Here is a 20,303-nt window from a genome sequence, read left to right as displayed (position 1 = left end):
TCCTCGGACACCTACAGTTAGCCTCCTCGGACACCTACAGTTAGCTTTCGTAGGTCCAGCTGGCCTGCATTCAAAGGTCACTCCCTCAGAGCTGCTCATCCTCTGAGCAGCCCAGGGCCCCACTCCTGCCCCTTTATTTTGTCCATAAACTACACCATCACCATATATATTCTTTCTTTTTCTTTCTTTCTTTCTTTTTTTTTTTTGTTTTTTTTTTGTTTTTCGAGACAGGGTTTCTCTGTAGCTTTGGTGCCTGTCCTGGAACTAGCTCTTGTAGACCAGGCTGGCCTTGAACTCCCAGAGATCCTCCTGCCTCTGCCTCCCCAGTGCTGGGATTAAAGGCGTGCGCCACCACCTCCCGGCCCACCATATATATTCTATACAATGGCTCTTCAGCTATCACATAGACTCATGAGGCCAAAGATTTTTGTCTCTCTAACATCCTGAATCCAAAATCCATATTCAATATAAAGAAGATAAATGAATAAGTGAATGAATGAATGAATGAATGAAATGAAATGACTTTACAGCAGACTACTTCTAATATACAGCTGACGAATGGGCAACTTGGCAGCGAGCTCACTTCCAACCCATAGAACAGTAGTTTTGAAGGATTTTCTCAATGGCAACTTTTATATACATGAATGAAAGATTTATTAATATGCTTCTCTCCCTAAGATCCTGAAACCTTACTCAGCCTGCTAAAATGTCTGGATTCTATGTAGACATTACAGATAAAATAGATTAAGGTAGGTACTTTTTCCATTTTATGGATATAAATATCTTAATTATCCTGAGAGGAACGTATAAAGCCATAAAGCCATCACGGAGGATAATAGTGATTGCTGGCAGCTCCTAACTCTGGATGTCATCACGCTGGCCAAGTCCCAGATACGGTGTAACAATTTTCTACTAATTCAGACCAAACTAATAATAATCCAGGGGGCTCTCAATGTGTTTAAGGCTCGGCAGCATCTATCAGACACACAGACAAGGTCTCATCCAAGAGCTAGATGGGACGCCCACTTGAAATATAGCATACTAACGTGCAGATGACATCATGTATTAGGAAGCTGTGGGGAAGGAAAGCTGTCTCCTCCATCACCCCTCAGGTTCTAATACTCACACTGTTCAAATGTTTCCTGAAGTCTAACTCCAATGTTTTCTGCTCCCAGTCTGACAGTCTGGAGAGGGGCAGCAAACAGTCATGCTAGTGAGGCTCAAACACCCTGTGCTTATAAAGGCAGGGGGAGAGGAGCGTAGAGGCTCGGAGTCCCTGGCTGCTTATATTCCTCCTTCACTGGGGTACCCCTGTCCTCCTCTCTGACCGTCAGCCAGGCAGACTGTGGAGGGTATGGACTTGGCAAGAAACCACTGTTAGAGAATTTGGTTCCAGCACTTGGGGGCTGAAGAATAAGCCTGTAAGCTTCTATTCCTTGACCAGAAAACTGACACTGAACGCTTGACAAACACTGGGGGGTTGGGGGTAGGGGACAACAGTTTAACTGGTGAGCTCTGTCTGAGCGAGCTTGAAGACCTGAGTTTCATCTCCAGAACATTCTTTGGAAAACCAGGCATCGTGGCTGCACTCGTAAGCTGACCCTGGGCAGGCACAGGCAGACAGATGCATGAGTCTCCATGCCAGCGAGGCTCATCTGACCTGTGATTCCCAGGTCTCAGCCAGAGACTGTCCCAGAGAAATAAATGAACAGCCGTCGAGGAACAACACCTGGCGATGACCTCTAGCTTCTACAAACACATGTGTACATGTGTCCCTTCACCCTCACACACAAGTACACACACATACATACACCTCTACTGATAAACACACGTACAAAAGAACACATAATTTACAATACCGCTAAGTACTTTGCAAAGCCCCAAACACCCTACTACTGATAGATACTAACATCAACAACAGCACAAAGAGGGAAACACCACAGAGCAGACAATAAGGAGGACTGGGAAGGGCCTCACCACTGGCTTTCACATCACTTGGGGCTTCAAAGGGCCACAGGACTCCTCAGAGCCTCTGCTTAGGGCCAGGTAAAGTGAAAAGAATTGGGCTCCGTGGAATTTTATAAGCATCAAAATGAAGTTACGTAGTTAAAAAAAAATAAGTGGAATCATATAAGTAAAATGAAACAAAATTCTACTGACCTAGTAATTGCTAGGTAAATACTTGGTGCTGTTACACGCATTTCTAAACCCATTTCTAAGACCAACTGGCTGTGTGTCTTGTGGACTTTATCTTCACAGACCCAACCATCCCAAGGTCTCCGCTCTTCACTGAAGACCACTTCTACCCTCAGCTCCTCCTAATGCTTTTTTGGATATTCTACTACTTTTTAGAGACTATTTATAGAAAGCAATCTCTACCATAATTCTGTTTAAAAGGTCAAGCAGATGATGTACATCTAATGGTTGACCAAAAAATTCAATTTTTTTTTTAGATCCCAGCAGAACTTCCACTGACCTTGCCCTCATTAGTCTTTGTCTCTCTAAAGCTCATCTCTTGAGCATCCTCCTAATCTAATCAGAGCAGCTAGAAATGACTTACTGTGTAGCAGCTCCTGTCCTAAGCATTTTGCTGGTGGTAACTTTTAATTCCCTCTGCAATTCTGGGCAGTAGATACACTACTAACCTCCCCATGTGAAGGCATGGTGAGATCACAGAGTTACATAGCTGAACCAAGACTGATACTAGGAAATTACTAGCTTAAGGCATGAACCTAAGCCATGTGGCTCAGGATCCTGAGATCCTAACCACCATGCTAACCTTCTGAATACAATTCTTAGCTACTCTAGGACCTTCTAGCAGCTGGCCTCTCTTTGTGACAGGAGTTACAGGAAACCTGTCACAGCCACACCTCACACATTATAGACGTCACCACAGAGCACAGGGGGAACCAACAGACTTGCCACAGCCACTGATTGAGATCAAGATGATGGGCTCTCTGTCACATGATGCTCAATTCTGACAAGAAGGGTTCTGGCCAGATGGCATCATGCATAAAACTGCCTGCCACCAAATCTGACGACTTGAGTTTGATCCCTGGGACCCACGTTGTAAAAGGGGGATGAAGAGAACCAATTCCCACAAGAAGTTCTACAAACTTCACGTGTGTGAATACGCATGTGCACACACACACACACACACAATAAATAAATGGATGTAAATCTTTCTCAATAGACTGACAAGAAGGGCTACTTGGCTCACATGACAGGGATTTCACAATTACACAAAGGAATGGATTGTACACACGAATGCTGTGTACTCATGGGGGTAAACACAGTCTTTGTGTGACTGAGGGATGTCTCGTTCTGGTCCTGGTGAATGACAATGAAACAGCTTCATTCACGACTGTGTAAACGGGCTTCAGACAAGGTCTTGCACAAGCCAACTTTTATCCCAAACACTTCACGGGGCATTTATAGACTCGGCTTTGTCTCAGGGTGCACAGGAGCTGCTGGTGCGGTTCTGACTAAATGAAAGGGACAAAAGCATCTTTTCCATGACTGTGATCCCAAGAAACATCGATATTATGAAGCCCTTCAATATTAATCTCTTCAGAGTTGTGCTCCTGAAACAAGCCAGCAAGAGACCATGTAAACGTCAAGCCTCTCTCTAGATTGGCCCTAATGACCAGATCCTAACCTCTAACACGAAACCAAAAGACAGCAAGTGAAAAATACACACTCATTGTAGCATTACTTCTGGGTTGCCAGCCTCCTTCCTCTGGAATGTTTCCTGACTCCATTTGGACCTCGGCATAAGCAGAGCCGGTTCTCACAGCACCAGCTCTCTGTTCTCCTAACTTGGCTGCTGGCTTTGATTTACTTGGGAGAGAATATCCCTTGAGTAAATACTATATGGTTTTTAAAATAACAGAGGCACTATTTGAAACAAAGAGCGGACTGGAAAGTAAATGTAAACTCCAAGTTTAATTACATTTTATGTCTTAATGTAACTGCTCAGCCAGGGATTTAAAGCACTCGACCACTGAGCCCCAACTTGCCTTTCCAGTTTCGCTTTGTTCCTCCCTCTCTATTGCTGGTGTGGGAGAAAACGTGCGGGCATTTGGAGTCAGCCGGAGCACTTCTGCAAAGGCATTTACTTGGCAATATTATACACGGATACAAAAATAGGTACCAGGGACACACACGCAAAAACGAAAAAGTAATAATAAGTGAATGTCATCTCATTGCTTCGAGCAGCTCACAACCCACTGCAAGACCAGCATAACATAATTATAACATGGTAGATATGAAGGAATAGAAACGCATGTGACACACAGCAGAATAAAGCCTCCTGGCTCTTCCCAAGGTTTCTGCTCTTGTCTCAAATGGCTCTGCAAAAGACCACCTACTAAAAGCATGACTGTCAGTCTAGGGACTTTCCGGGCTTGGGCCGGGCAGAAAGAAGTTAGATCAACAGGGCAGGTCCTTGAACGGGATACTGAGATATTAATCCGTTCCTCTGTTCCTCGTTTCCTCTCACGTTCCTCTTTTCTCTGTTTTATGGCCACCATAAGGTGAGTGGTTTCCTTCTCACATGCTCTCTCTATGATGTGTGGTCTCATTGTGGGCCCAGAAGCAACATGCTGACCCAGCGTGGACAAGAATCCCCAAACTGAACTCAAGCAACCTCTTCCTAGTTCAAGTTCATTATCTATCTTTGTTTTCTCTGCGGCCCCAAAATTGATTAAGCAACACTTCACACTGGAACTCTCTCCACACCGATTTTCTCACACTGTACCTCAGCCCCACTGTCAGCCTTCACAGCCATCTAAGTAGGGAAGGACCTCTTCCGACTGATCTATCATATCCCGTCCTAAAAACATTCCGTTCCATCTCCTTCCACAACCCTCATCTGATATTTTAGCACATCTCATTTAACAAGTCACCATCACCTACTTAGGCAGTTCCAAACTTTCTGTCCATAAAGCAGATAGGATGAACTCTTTACAATTTGAGGGTTTTTTTTTTATTTTGTATTATGAGTATATGCATGTGTGTCTGTATTTTGTTATGTGCAAAGAGTGTAGTCCCCATGGAGGCCAGAAGAGGGCGTCAGATTTCTCTGGAGCTGGAGTTAAAAGGCAGCTGTCATCTGCCCAAAATGGACATAGTAAGAGCAGCTGAGACATCTCCCCAGCCCAGGATGAATTATTTTCAAAAGGAAGAAAAAAAGAAAAAATATCCTGTCTTACCAATCTCTTATCTATCTGATCCCAAGGTTGGGGACCCAGAGCCTTGCTTGACAAGTAAGTGCTCTACTCCTAGCTCACATGGTTAGTCCTTTCTGTCTTTTAATACGGCTTCTAATTCCTGCCAGATAAAGAAACCCTCATAAGGTAACATGGCTCTTGGTATTCTTCAGTGTCTAGCCCTACTGTCCCAACGTCCTCCTGTGTCTCGCTCACACACATACTGAACCTTATTTTTTACTGAGTCCTGATTTGTTACGTGAGACAATGACTCACTCTGTATCCCAGGCTAGGGGCTGGAAAGATGGCTCGGTGGTTAGCACTCTTTCAGGAGATCTGAGTTCTATTACCAGCACCCATGTCAGACAGCTCACAACTGCCTGGAATTCCAGCTTCAGACCAGACACCTCTGGCTCCTTCGGCATTCACAGATGCATGGTGTGTGTGAGCACACACGCGTACACACACACATACACACACACACACACACACACACACACACACACACACACACGATTGAGAAAACAAAGATGAAGAAGGAATTAGCCCAGGCTTGCCTCAAGCTCAGAACCCTCCATTTCTGTCCTGAGGACTGGGTTTACAAACACGCTCACCATGACAGACCTGCATTCCCTCTTCCAGGGGTTTCTCCATCCCCCCCTTCCTCAGGTACAGAGGTCAATGTTCACATCTCAGGCCCATTTTGTTAGTCAGAGATCGTCCCGTATCAGCTCAACTCTCCTGTGTCACGTCCTTTTCACTTCCTCACAGTGTATCCCGGTGGGAATTCCACATTTCTCTGTGCAACTATCTGATGAGTGCCCAGGTCTGTTAGAAGAGTGGAAGCAACTGTCAGCACAGAGACCAGAACTCCTTCTGCTCAGGTCTAATTCTCAGGAGACATCCTGAGAGACAAGTCCGAAAAGGAAGTCCACAGAATAATGACACGGTTTCCCTAGAAGAGGGTTGGTATAGTGCCACCATGTTGGGTGTGCAGGGATCATCCCCTTTGGGTCTGGAAGGATACATAATCATTTATCAGGCAGAAAGGATGCACGGAAGCAAACAGACAGAAATGAAATAGTCTGTCACTGCTCACTGTGTTTGAAGCTGGGGTAGGGGTCAATACAGGGTCAGACACAAGTCTGGAGAGACTGGAGGACAGGCCGTGGAGAGACTCCAGTGTTCCATAAGGAAAGTTGGGTGTGTGCCACTGGAAATCAGTGAAGAGTTGTCAAAAGGGACTGAAATGATGATCCACATTTATATTTTAGAAAAATCACTCTCCCAGTTGTTTGAAGAATGCCCTCGATGGGTTGATATAAGAGACAGGGTGACCAGTTGGGAGACCATTGACCATGCTACAAGTCTATGAGAGAGATGACTTGTGAGCCAAAGCAGGGATCAAGGAGTTGACAGTTTCAAAAGAGGTGAAAATAAGAGAAAAAAAATCAGTGAATACCATCCTCTCACCATCTACCCTTAGGGGTGCTTGGCATTATAGATGATTTCTACCCCATGCAACTTTGTGTGGGTTTTAGAGATGAGACCTCAGGGCCTCACCCTTGAAAGGCAAGCTATGTCTTCACAGAGTCATGACATCTTCACGAAACCATGTCTTCACAGAGCTCTGTCTTCACAGAGCCGTATATTCATGGAACCATGTTTTCACAGAGCCAAGTCTTCACGGAACCATGTCTGCACGGAGCCCTGTATTCATGGAACCATGTCTTCACAGAACCATGTCTTCAAGGAACCATGCCTACACAGAGCCATGTATGCATGGAGTCATGTCTTCATAGAACTCTGTCTTCACAGAACCATGTCTTCATGAAACCATGCTAATTATTTTTTCTCCTAATAATACAGACTTTCAAGTAGAATTACTACATGAACAATTGCCTCCACAGTCTTGACCAGCAAACAATGTCTGGGGTGACAAGGGAGATACTTCTTGTCACTCCTTAGCATGTAGGCAGTATTGCAATCTAGAGAAGCACTGTGAAGACAAGCCTGGACCTGCATCTTGGCCCTTGCTCTTCCTAGTTATGTGACCCTGAGTCGCATGTGAACCACTGTGAAATAGGCCTGCAAGAGTGCCCATCTTGAGCATGGCAATTCTTACTGCTCAGAAAGATAAATCACACATCTCAGAACTTGACCCAAAGAAGACTCACTTCTCAGTACACAAAACCCAGAACAGATTCGGCCTCCCTCATTTCATAGTTCTCTTTCCCCTATGATGTTGAAGACTCTGTTTACAGTCTATTTCCTTCTACGGTCCATGATAGAAAAGGCGCACTGGCTTCCCAATCACTTCAGTGAGGTGGGTAGACACTGTCCATAACTGAGAACAATTGCTTGACTTCAGCTAGATGCAAAGGATTCTGGAAAATGTACTTCTTAGCAATCACTTCCCAGGAGAAGAGCTAAACACTGCATATGGCACAACAATCAATAATAATCCTCTTTGCTTGATGTGAGGACAGCTGGTTCATGGACCTTATGGTACCCAAGAAGCCCTGAATAATAATAGTCCTCATCCTCTTCCCAATTAGTAGCCCCCTCCCGTCACCCTAAACATGCTTCTATTGTGTTCCCAGTAGACCTTACATCGTCCTACTTCTCTGTCTATTCACATTCTTGCATTCTTATGCGAAATGTCAGACCTATTTCTTCCCTTGTATAGATTTGTCACTTGTATTGGTTTAATAAAAAATGCTGATTGGCCAGTAGCCAGGCAGGAAGTATATGTGGGGCGACCAGAACAGGAGAATTCTGGGAAGAGGAAAGGCTCAGTCTGCAGTCGTCACCCAGACACAGAGGAAGCAAGATGAGAATGCCTCACAGATAAAAAGTACCAAGTCACGTGACTAACACAGACAAGAATTATGGGCTAATTTATGATGTAAAAGATGGCTGGTCTACAGAGTTAGTGCCAGGACGAGCTCCAAAGCCACAGAGAAACCCTGTCTCAAAAAACCAAAAAAAAAAAAAAGAAGAAGCCTGAGATAATAAGCCAACCAGTTTATAATTAATGTAGGCCTCTGTGTGTTTCTTTGGAAGTGAATGGCTGTGGGATTAGGTGGAACAGAAACCTTGGTCAATACTCCATCAATTCTATCTCTGGCTTCACAGCGATCTCCAGGAGAGCCTTCTCTAATCTTTGTGTCCAAATTAAGCTCCTTTAAGTCTATCAGGGTGTTGGTAACCCTTCCACTTCGCACTTAACAGATGTCTGTTTGGGATCATACCAACATCGAGTCCCATTCTTTCTGAGAGAGCCTTAGATACAGGTTCCCTGCAGGCAGTCACCAACCTCAAGTCTTCTTCACACTGAAAAAAATGGAAAGAGTAAACTCCACTGAGACTGGGAGAGAGGAGACCAGCACATAGAAAACTGAAGAATCCTACCGGTGAACAAAGAGCTAAACATGTATTCAGATCATTCTGGAAACGTTGAGAATATAATTTGCCTCAAGTACTTAAATATTCAGACGATGGCTACCTGAACTACTGGGATAATACTACGTGTCTTTATTTCATTTGTATGAGTGCTAGAAACAAGGTGGTTAGGCCTGCTGATGTGTACAGCACGCGGCTAACACAAAGGCGACACATCTTGGAATGCTGTGACAACTAAGAAAAGCAAACATTGAAAGGCTTCTTTAAGGTCTCCGTGTGAGAGGAGCAAGGTGGTGATGTGGAAGGTTTCAAGGTAACTTGATAAATGTCAACAGTTTAAACTATTTGAATCTATCCATCAGGTGAGGACATATTCTTAGTTTACCTGAGCAGTTGCCAAGCGCTTCTTTTGCTGTTTAGATACAGATACTTCCTGACAGTAAAAGAGAGGTGGGGGAGGAGAAAGAGGAGGAAAGAAGAGGAGAGGTAGTGGAGGGGGAGAGGAGGAGAACAGAGGAAAGTGTGGAGGTAGGGGGAGAAGAGAACAGAGAGGAGCGTAGGTAATTATCTAAACTAAGATGACTCTCTCCAAATGCCTGTTTCCCTTTTCCCCACAGCTACAGTAGCTAAAGAATGGAAGTCCTCTGATGAATTGCAGCATAGGTGTATGTGGACCAACGTGAGACTCCTATTAGCCCACCCTCCTCACTTTGATTGCTCTAAGGTGGTCTCAGAATCCTTGAAGGACAGGGTAACCGTTCTGCCTCAAACCTCTTCAGCTAGAGAGATGAGAGACATGCACTCTACATCCAAATGTACACCCAACCCAGGACCTTCCATGACAACTCCAAGCTGATCGGGACTCCAGGACATCAGCTTTTTCACTCTGTCCTGCCCCCGTGTTCCCACAAGAAACCTACATTCACTCAAGTATGAAGACACCACCAGGCTGGGGAAGGAGGAGGTCCGGGGAGTCCCATGTTCATGTTCTATATGGAGACTAGTATTGTGGGTCCTTCAGCGGTCCCAGGAATTCGCAGATGTGCTCTGCACACTACTAGTTTTCTCTATAAAGAAGATGGTAAACAGTCTAGAAAACACCACCTCTCAAATTGCCTTCAACAGTCATGGGACATTTTGAGTTCATATAAACCTCTGAAGCATCCAGTAATGAAAACTGAGAAGCCCATGACTTCACAGACATATTTTTCAAGAAACTATTTGAGGGTAATATACATGCCAACATCTTTTATCTGAAAACTATGGGTTGTTTTCACGCTCTCAGGGACATGGGCTTGAAATCAGAGGGATGGGATTGAGTTGCAGGCCTATGCCCTTGTGAGTTGTACCATGATAGGAAATAATTGCCAAGCCTTGCTTCCTTCTTTGGAGTTCATGACACCATTCTAAACCCACTTGCCCTACAGCACCCTATGAGGAGATCATGTATGAAGTTCTGCCTTGAATGCCTGCAGGCAGAAAACACACTGTTCAGCAACACAGTAAGTCTGCAACTGTAATAACATCTGGTAGTGGCTCAAGAAAAAACAAAACAAAAACCACAGCATAAAATCATGGTGACACAAACCAGGTTTCTGGTATTGAAAGAGAGAAAACAGGCTGGCCCGACTACGCCATGTTGCCACCATGCCAACCAGCCCGAAAAACTAGTAGACAGTACAGTATTCCCATGCATATGGCCCTGGAACTTGCCAGATCACCAAGAAGGCCAAGAAATAGGACACTGGCCACAGCACAGAATCCACGGTCTCTTCTGCTTGACATCAGACCTTGAGGGAACAAAACCTTTAGCCTTAAGAGCAACAAATGGCAAACGCTTTGTTTGACACTGACATATTTACAGAAGGACTGTTTGACTAATAAAACACCCTGGTCAATAATAAATATAATTGGAAAACTAGAATGCACCAGAATATATACCACCATGGAAAGGTGCGCCGCGCAGCAAGTTCACGCTCTCAAGGATCGGGTGTTACTTCATTTCTGCCTCACAGACGACACAGAAAACTCAAATAAGTACTGAAATAAGAGAACTCTGCACCCCAGATGATTCTCAGGCATCTCTAAGATGCTGCATCAGTAAGATGGACACTCTGGTTCTTGCGCATCTATGCAAACAAACATTTGCTTTTGGTAAAATTGGTTGTGCTCATACCCACTCTGATGGGTTTGTTAAATAAAGCCTCATGTAGTGCAGGATGGTCTTGAGCTCACTGAATAACTGATGATGACCACAGACACCTGATCCTCCTGCCTCCAGCATCCTAAATGCTAGTATGTGTCATCATGTCTGGTTTATCCAGTGCCAAGGATCAAACCCAAAGTGAGATACATCCCTGGGCCACATTTCTGATCCTTAAACTTGGTTTTAAATACTTGCTGCATGGGTCAAAGAGGGTCAGGTGACCTTTCCTTGGAAAGGACTGTAGATTTCTCTTCGCTCTAGATAAGGGGGTCATTAACGCACCAACAAAAGCATTCTGCAGGGCATGATTGAAGACACCTTTAGTCCCAGCACTCAGTAGGCAGTGGCTAGAGGATCTCTGAGTTTGAGGACAGCCTGGTTTACAGAGCTAGTTCCCAGGACAGCCAGGGACATGTAGAGACACCCTGTCTTGAAAAATAAACCACCACCGACACCCCCCCCAAAAGAAAGGATTCCACTGCCAAACTCCTCACTGAAGTTTCCGCCCTGCAACGGGCATAAATCACAAAAGGGGGCATTTGTACCTCTGAAGAGTCCTCACTTGTATACCATCCTGGAGGCCACCCACCCTAGCTTTCCTCCACCTATGTGTAACTTTAGGGAGTGTGTGTGGGTGTGTCTGCTCATGGGTCTCATTCCTCCCTCCTTCCTTCTCTTTTCTTCCTCCTCCCTCCTCCAGGGAATAACCTTGTGAAGATACGATGATATCACTGCTCATCTTCAAGCTGGAAAGGACAGGTCCAAACCAAAAGAATCAGCAATTCATCAACCAACTTGAGGTTCTCACTGCTCTGTGATCCAGTCACTGCTAGCAATAAAGGTTTTCGTAGAATTCAGCTTGCACCTGAAGATCCTCTAACTGGTTATCATTGGCATTTTTCTACAGGCTTTGATGGCAAGGGTTTTCCTGCTTGCCTTTAGCCTATGTTAGATGTACCAAAATAGCTGAGTCTAATACTCAAGCAGATAGCAAAGAAAAGAATTCAGCCGAGCTAGGTTAGTGTGAATAGGTGACAGAAACAACCCATTTCAGGTGATGATAGACATCACAGGGTGGAGAAAAGCAGCTGAGTGTTGCTAGAGTGTCCCATGCTTCAAGAGAAGCCGGCTAAGGTAATAGCTACCCAAGTAATACACAGTTAATCAATCAATATAGAGATTTAGGTTTTAATTGGAAACTTGTAGGTGTTAAATTGTTAGCAGTCAGCATACTGCAGCAGATAAACCAGAACAAGGATTCTAGAACTAGACTTTGTGGTTCAGTATCTAGTTCTTGCTAGCAATGGCGGCACAGGCCTGCCATTACAGTAGGCAAGAGGTAGAGGCAGAAAGATTTAGGAGTTCAAGGCCAAGCTTGCCTATATAGCAAGCTGAAAGCTAGCCTGGGCTACACAAAACTGTGTCTCATAAAACAAGTAAACAAAACACTACATGTTGTGGTATAATTCTCTTGTACATAAAGATTTGTCACTCATATTAGTTTAATAAAACTCTGGTTGGTCATTAGCCAGGAAGGAAGTATAGGCAGAGCAACCAACCTAAGAGAATTCTGGAAAGAGGAAAGAGATGCAGTCACCAGCTAGATGCAGAGGAAGCAAGATGAGAATGCCTGAGAAAAGGTACCAAGTCACGTGGCTAAACATAGATAAAATTATGGGTTAATTTAAGTTGTAAGAGTTACTTAATAATAAGCCTGAGGTAAGAGACCAAACGATTTCTAATTAATAAGCCTCTGTGTGTTTCTTTGGGACTGAATGTCAGCGGAACTGGGCGGGAAAGAGACTTCCGTCTATAGCTCCAGCTGTCTTCAATCAGCTATGTGAGTGTGTCTCCATTTGTTCAACCTTAAAACTGCCGAAACAATGAGAGTACCTGGTTTACAATACTTTCAAGAAAATGTGTGTGTTGTTGTTGTGTTGGTGAACAAAACTAATCATCATATATGCTATACAAGCGCTCTACCACTGAACTACATACATCCCCCCAACCACATTTCTTGTCATTGCCAGTGTAGTATTGGTATTTCTATGCAGCCCAGAATAGCCTTGAATTCATGATTCCCTGTCTCAGTCCCTGAGTACTGGGTTACAGGAAGGCCTCACCATGCTCAATTCAGTTTTTAGAATAATTTTAACTCTTAGAATAATATCTATGTAAACAAGGAACTGCACAATGCACTTTGAAATGCTTGGTGTCAAGCATGTTCCTTTCCTTTTATCCCCACGATAACTATGAGATGGAGGAGTAACCCCACAGCAAGGGAATGGTTGTCCCTGGAGGTCCTCAGGACTCTTGTCTGCTAACAAGTATCCATGGCATTTACAAAGTATCTCATGATCTAATGGTTTACCTAATAGCATCCTCCATAAAATGACGTGGCTATAAGCTCAGACTACCAAGGCAATTGGAAAAGGCAGAGGCCTTGAACCTGCATTGGCAACAGGCTTTGCTCTCCCATAACTTGATAACTAAGTAAAATAAAAATTTGATTCAAACTAACATATGTATTATTTCAATCAATAAATGAATTGTCCAAAAGTGACCAACATGAGTCAGGAGGCACCGTGACATTCTATAACATCCACTATATGCATTCTCTCTTGTTGACTTTCTAATCGTGTTTTGAGATAGGATTTCACTATTCAGCATCATCTGGCCTTGAACCCATAGCAATCCCCCTGCCTCAGCTTCTAGGGTGCTGATATTACAGGCATGAGCCACTGTGCCAGCTAACTCTTTAATAATGCCTTCCCCTTCTGACTCAAAGACCTCCCTCCCAGGAAACTTATCAGCACGTTACCTGACTACCCAGGCCTGTACGGCTAGGCACTAGCTAGGGACAATCTGCCGCCCTTTACTTAGCTCTTCCTGGTTCTTGTTGGCATAAGTCAGATCCTTAATGTTGTTTAAACAGAGGAGGTTACGTGAAATTTCTTGGTAGATGAATTCGATGGGAATAATTTTTAAAACAACAGTGACTGTCATTTGGAGATAAAAGGTCTCATTCATAGAGGACAGCTTATCTGAATAAGTCAGAACTTCTAGTAAAAAAGGTCACCGAGCCCCAGCCACTTCCCTTTCCTGAACAACAAGGGTGGTTTCTCCCGTGCTGTGGCAGTCTGCTTTTAATAAAATGCAGACAGTTTCAAAGAGTCCTCGTTATTTAAGACTACAATATTTTTGGATTTTTTTTTCAAGAGCTGTGTCTACATTGATTCTTCCGGATGCAGACTGCAGCGATTATTAGAATTGCCTCCTATTAAATTAGAACTCATCAAAACTGGGAGCTGGGATGCTCTCCATTGCTGAAGTCTCTGCTATGCGAGCATGACGGCCCAAGTTTGGGTTCCCAGCGCCCAAGAAAAAACAACAGGAGGCTTGCTGTTGGTGACCCTGAGCTAGAGGAGAACAGTGGAGGCAGGGGGCTCCCTGCAGCTTGGTGACAGATGATAGGCCAATTGATAAACTCCAGGTCGATGAGAGAACCTGTTTCAAAAATGGGGTCCAGCAAGATAGCTCAACAGTAAAAACAGTAGCTGCAAAAGCCAGGTGAGCTGATTTAGATCCCCAGGGCCCACAGAAAAGGTTCCTATGGTAAAGGCTGGATGTGTGACATGGCTGTAATCCCATAATTCCTAGAGAGAGAGAGAGCAAAGTGGAAAGGGGGAATGCCCAGAAAGTTCAGAGGTCAGTGGGTGGGCAACCAGCAGCACAGAAGAAGAAGTAAAAGATACTCTGCCTCAGAGGTGGAGGGAGAACATTTCTCAAAGCTGTGCTCTGACCTCCACACAGTGACATAATACATCTATACATGCATGTATACATACATACATGCATACATACATAGTACATGCAGAGAGATCTAAAAGTATACCAAGCATCTACCTCTTGAGTCCGTTTTCATGCACATGCGTGCATATGTACCCATCCAGACCCATACAAATATGTATATATGTGATAAACACATACACACAACAATCACAAATATACACACACATTTAAGTCACAAGTTTTTTAGTTCTCTTAACTTTCCCACATTTGAAAGCAAAAACAGTACTATTTCAAGGCTCCAGTGGGGGGAATGCAAAAGTGGCTTCTACTTACATCACCTTAATATTTATTTATTTCTCAGCATGAGGAATCAAACAAGTGTGTCACATCTCCTCAACAGGCTTCCTAAGATGAACTATACAGCGAGCTCCACCCCAAACACTGCTCACTGGGACATTAGCCCCTTGCCCTTGCCCTTGATTGGCACTATTGAGTTCATCATTCTGCCTGTGGAACCTCAATCCATCCTGTGTCTCCATAGCTACTTTGGCCACCATTCATTAAAGGGTACATGTGGGACCTTCTCCCTTTCAAATTACACTGGAATGTGTAATTAAAAATATTTGCACATTAATTCTACTGGAAAGAAGAGGGATGTGATTTCAGAGATCAGTAACTTGAATCTTTCTTTAATTGGCAGCAGGCAAGTAAGCCGGGCAGAGCAATCTATCTGATATAGGGAAATAAAGAGCACTGGAGACAAACTAATTATTCAGCAAACCTTGCTGGAAAAGATGACATACGCTTTTCTCCCACAAGAAAAATGTTTCTTTGCTTTTTGATTAATTTACTATCACAGCGTTGGCAATACAATACAGCTTTCAGTCTTGCTATGTAGCTCAGTGTTTGAATGCTTTCCTAGCATGTGTGAGACTTGCGCTCAGTCTCCAATATTCCCAAATAAAAAAACTTAAAAGCAATTATAAAATACAGCTTTAACAACCAGGTCTGTGGAACAAGCTACACATTCTGAAGTTTGTTTTTCTGCACTGTAAACTTCTATCAGTTAGGCTGCATGGGTAGAGAAACTGGACACATTTCAAATCTGGGGGGGGGTCTATTTAAACGAGTGCTGGTTAAAACAATTGATCACAAACCAAACTGAATAAGAGAATAAGACCATAAAGACACCGTGCAAAGGGAACTCAAGAGTCTGAAAATGGGTGTCGTGGTCAGTTCCTGTGAAAGGCACAGTGTCCTGGAGTTACCTGAGCAATCTGGTCTACGACTTGAAAATACCTCAAAGAATTCACTACATAACAAATCACACTTATCTTTATGACATGACTGTTTAAATGTTTACCTGAGCAGATTTATTCCCAAACTGCAGGAGAAGGAAGAAGAGGGGAGGAGGAAGGGAGAAGAAAGAGAGAGTGTATCTGAACAACTCTAGGTTTTAAAGATCCCTTTCTTGCAGTTCAAGTGTGCATCTCCCTTGAATGAGGGCAGAGGCAGTTTTAGCCAGAACAACCCAGGAAACTGTGGGATGAATCATCCTGCCCCACAGAAACCGAATATAACCTGGTTCGTGGAGTGTTAGTGCAAGGAAATTTGAGAAACAGAAATTGAAACCAACCTGTTGAAGGTGAACAAGAACTTGAAAAGAAACCTTTGACTTTGTGTCAAAATCTTGAGACAGAGGTGGGTGCAGAAAGCTGCTGAGGTTGTAAATTATGCTGGCTGTCAGATTGTGAAAGTCACTGACCAAAATACAGACCTCAACCTCAAAGAGTGGCTGAGATAGTCACAGGATCTATAAATTTTGTTCCCCCACACACATAACCTTATGGTGTATATTAAAGTGGCCCAGTGCTCCAGCTAACAGCAATGAGATATGGCAGAGACACGGACAAGAGTTCTTGGTCCAGGACAGCTCCTTCGCCTCTCCCCTCTCAGCACAAAGATCCCGGGGAGCAAGGGGGCACCTAAACTGGGAATATCCCACTGCTATAGAGCAGGGTTCCTCACCCAAGAAAGGCCCTGTTGTGTTGGGGTGGGGCAGGGAAAGAGTGGAAAAGCAGGAAGTTAAAAGGATTGTTTTGTGATTCCACCCAAGCAGGTGCATGCATTTCTTCTTCTAGCAACACTTAGAGGGGGAGTGAGAAGGGGAACTGTGGTTGACTCTAAGGTCATCTCAGTCTCTGTGAGGCTCAGCCACACTTCTGTAGTGCTGGTTGGTAGCTAAAACCTTGGAGGTGGGTCTGAAGAAGAGAGGGAATGTGGTCCCCAGCAAGAAATTTTAAGGATATAAAATTCTCTTGGTCAGGAGAGAGGAGAGTTCACATTGCGTGCACTCCACAGCTTTCAGTAACCACCAAAAGAAAAAAAAAAAGGAGAAAAAAGATTAAAATGTAGCCACTGTTTGTAACTATAATGAAAGGTCAGGTAGAAAACGCCTGAAAATCCTACAGCACTGTTTCTGGAAGCCCCTCTGTGAGGGGCTGACTTATAAGCCACAAAACTCAAGAATTTGCAAAAGGACACTCCTTTTTGCCACTGTCCAGAGCTACTTGAAAATGGGGCATATCAGAGAACAACAATTCTTCATTCATTCATTGATTTGCAAACAAACAAGTCTCCTGCCTGCTGCCACCTCTTTCCTTCCCCTGACTGTTGCTTCCTTGGTTCTAGCTGTTTGGTGGAAAGGCCTTAAGGCGTCATACTCTGAAAGAGAACTTCTTCACTAAAGCCTTGACCAGTGGGGAAAGGCTGAAATGGAGGGACTGAAAGCCACCTCAAGATAAGTGGCAGAAGACAGAACTGAACCTGCACCAGGGAGCTCAGAAGTCAAGGATTTCAGCCCTAAACAGTGGTGTGAAGTTATTCCAACCCAAGTTTATTTTGCTTCACTGAGCAAAGGAAGCTTCCCAGTCCTAAGGTCACACATCATCAAAGCTGGAGGAGCTTGCAGATCACAAAGCTTATACAATCCAAAATTACCCGGGGGAGGGGAGGAGTCCAGGAACCTTGTGGACTGTATTCAACTTCAAGAATCCAAGTTTAAGACAGGCAGAGGTGACACACGCCTTTAATCCCAGCACTCGGGAGGCAGAAGCAGGCAGATCTCTGTGAGTTTGAAGCCAGCTTGGTCTACAGAGCGAGTTCTAGGACAGGCTCCAAAGCTACAGAAAAATACTGTCTCGAAAAACAAAAACATACAACAACAACAAAAAAGAATCCCAGTTTATACCAAAGTAGAATAACCTCTATTTTGGAGGGGCACTGGATCTCCCCATCTTTGGCCAGCATCTTCTAAGCATTAATTTTTTTTTTGAGTCCAAATAGAGAAAGCCTTTGTAATGGGGGTGAGGAAAGGTTTAATTTAGAGGTAGCTCTTGCCCTTCCTAAGGCTTATGTTCCTTTCATAGTCCACACAGAGAAGCATGCAGCAAGAGGCCATTCCCTTTCAAAGAGGCCCTTCTTTCATCTTTTCTCACCTGGCTTTTCCTTTTTCTTTCCTTCCCCCTCCTCTCCCTCCCTCTCACTTCTCCTTTCTCCATCCTTCCTTCCTTTTATCCCTCCCTCCCTCCCTCCCTTCCTTCCTTCCTTTCTTCCTTCCTTCCTCCCTTCCTTCCTTTCTTCCTTCCTTCCTTCCTCCTTCCTTTCACCTTAAACACAGGGCCAGCAGCTCCTACAAACCCAGAGATGGCATTCATTATCTTGGGAAGGGTAAGCAGGAATAAAAATTATGACCTAGGACGTCTAATTCCCAGATTTGGACAGTAAGGTTCAATACTACCACTTTTGAGCTATGACAGCATGCTAAGATCTCCAAAAGCTGCTTGGGGATAGTGGCAGAAGCTGGCTTTTGCTTTTGGCAGAGGACCTGAAAACTGTCTGAAGCCTGCTTCAGAGAGACTCTGGGCAGATCAGGACTAGGTGTGGGTGCCCACCATCCAGCCTGAACCAGACAGTTCCGGCAGTGTGAAGCCTGGAGGGAGAGGGACTGGAAAGGAGGCTGCCAAGGCCCAGCAGGTCTTCTCCTTGTTCTGTAGGCAGTGGGGAACTTCCGGTGTGCAGCAGTGGGGAACTTCCGGTGTGCATAGAGGCCCACTCCATGGGCACCGCCTAAAGTTTATGCAGAGCCTTCGCTCTTCCCCTATCTGTCCTCAAAGACAGCCTTGACGACTTTGAGTGGGACGAGGCCCCAAAAAGGATCCTAAAGTGAGATCCATTGTATCAAGAAAATTGATGGGGCTCACGAATTGCGCCGAGATGCTGGTAGCGGGGACACTGGGCCACGGTAGAGATGCGAATCCCAGACTGTGCTCTCATTTTCGGCCAGACTGATAGGAAACCAGAATTCTTTGCAGTTGCAAACCTCCCTGCATTGCTCCCCTTCGAGGTGTTGCCTCCGCCAAGACTGCGAAGGGCACTTTGACACACCAAGAAGGAGCCACAAGCGGGCCACCACGCGCCTGCGGGAAAGAGTGTTTGGCCGCGGCTGAGCTTGCACAGCCGCCCAGAGCCCGTCGCTGTCCACGCGTGCCTGAGCGCTCCATTCGCCCCGGGGTCCGGGGAGCTTTCAATACCCACTACACCCCAACAGCCAATTTCCAAAACTCAGAAACCGTGCTTGAGGCTCCGACGCTTAGGGAAAAAAAGGACAAGGTCAAGGTTTACCCTCAGCCACGTTTCGCCCCGCCTTAAGCAAGCCCTGCCTGCAACGGTTGGAAAAACGGGTGGCAGAGTCCAGGGTGCCTGGCTGGAGTTGAGGGACCTTACCCTGACTCTTTCAGACAAGCCCCAGGCCATGGCTTTCCTTCCTTTCCCCTCTTTTCTGCTCAGAGATGATTCAGGGGGTTGTGATTAAGACCAATCCGAGCTTGAAGGGAATCGGGGTAGCTCCAGACCCTGGTACTCCGGCGTCGCCGAGGCCAAAGCTACGCGGAGGGATGGGGGCGTCCCCAGCGGGAAATACCTCGTCCCCTCCTCCCAGAGCGTGGGTCGGCGCTTTTAGGGCGGGCAGCAGGCGCCCTCGGAGCCCAAACGACCCCCTTCCCGTGGCCCGGGCCGGGACCAGTCCCCAGCACGCAGTACACCCATCCCTTGCTCCCCACCCCCATCACCGCCTCACGCTGAGAAGCCACTGGGCTCTCCCCTCTCAGAGTCAAAAAGCAAACTCGGTTTCAAGTTAAGAGCAGGCTAGAGAGGGGAGCGGGGGTGCATAAAAATGGAAAAGGGGGGCAGCAGGAAGAGAGCAAACTAGAGCCCCCGACTGGGGGTGGGGGTGGCAAAGGCTGAGGACAGCGCGACCCACGGCAGTCACAGCGGCGAGCGACAGCGCCTCCCGCGTGTACCCGGAGGTTCGGCGCCAACTCACAGAATCACGCGTGCGGGGGGTCGCTGCCCGAGCTCCCGGGAATAGGTGGCTTTGAGTGTCCCCGAGGGTGTCCGCTTGGTCGCCGGCTGCAAGAGGGGAAAGCAAACAAATCACCGGACATCAGCGAGACAGGGCACCACGGGAACCTCTCGCACTCCGCCCGAGGAATCGGGCGCAGGGTTCGGGCTGCGGGGTGTAGACTATAAATAGCGAACTTTTCGATGGAATTAGCGCAAATTTGCAAAGGACCTCCCCCTCTCCCCTACACACACACACACACACACACACACACACACACACACACACC

The 20,303-nt window shown here is 45.5% G+C and overlaps 1 protein-coding gene across 2 annotated transcripts in view; it reads right to left on the bottom strand.

Moving 5' to 3' along the window:
• Nucleotides 1-20,016, bottom strand: part of Esrrg (estrogen related receptor gamma) — a 613,611-nt gene extending 593,595 nt beyond the window's left edge. The window contains exon 1 of one of the 2 annotated variants that reach the window (XM_026779823.1): nucleotides 19,997-20,016. The gene's annotated coding sequence lies outside the window, so the exon portion shown is untranslated. Of the gene's footprint in view, nucleotides 1-19,398; nucleotides 19,416-19,996 lie in introns of those variants that run through there. The other variant, XM_026779825.1, reaches the window with a different exon arrangement.
• Nucleotides 20,017-20,303: the final 287 nt, after the last annotated feature.

The sequence above is a fragment of the Microtus ochrogaster genome, chromosome 6, assembly GCF_000317375.1.
Source record: "Microtus ochrogaster isolate Prairie Vole_2 chromosome 6, MicOch1.0, whole genome shotgun sequence".
NCBI lineage: Eukaryota > Metazoa > Chordata > Mammalia > Rodentia > Cricetidae > Microtus > Microtus ochrogaster.
The sequence above is the reverse complement of the archived record's forward strand: the minus strand, read 5'-3'. Positions and strand labels throughout refer to the sequence as shown.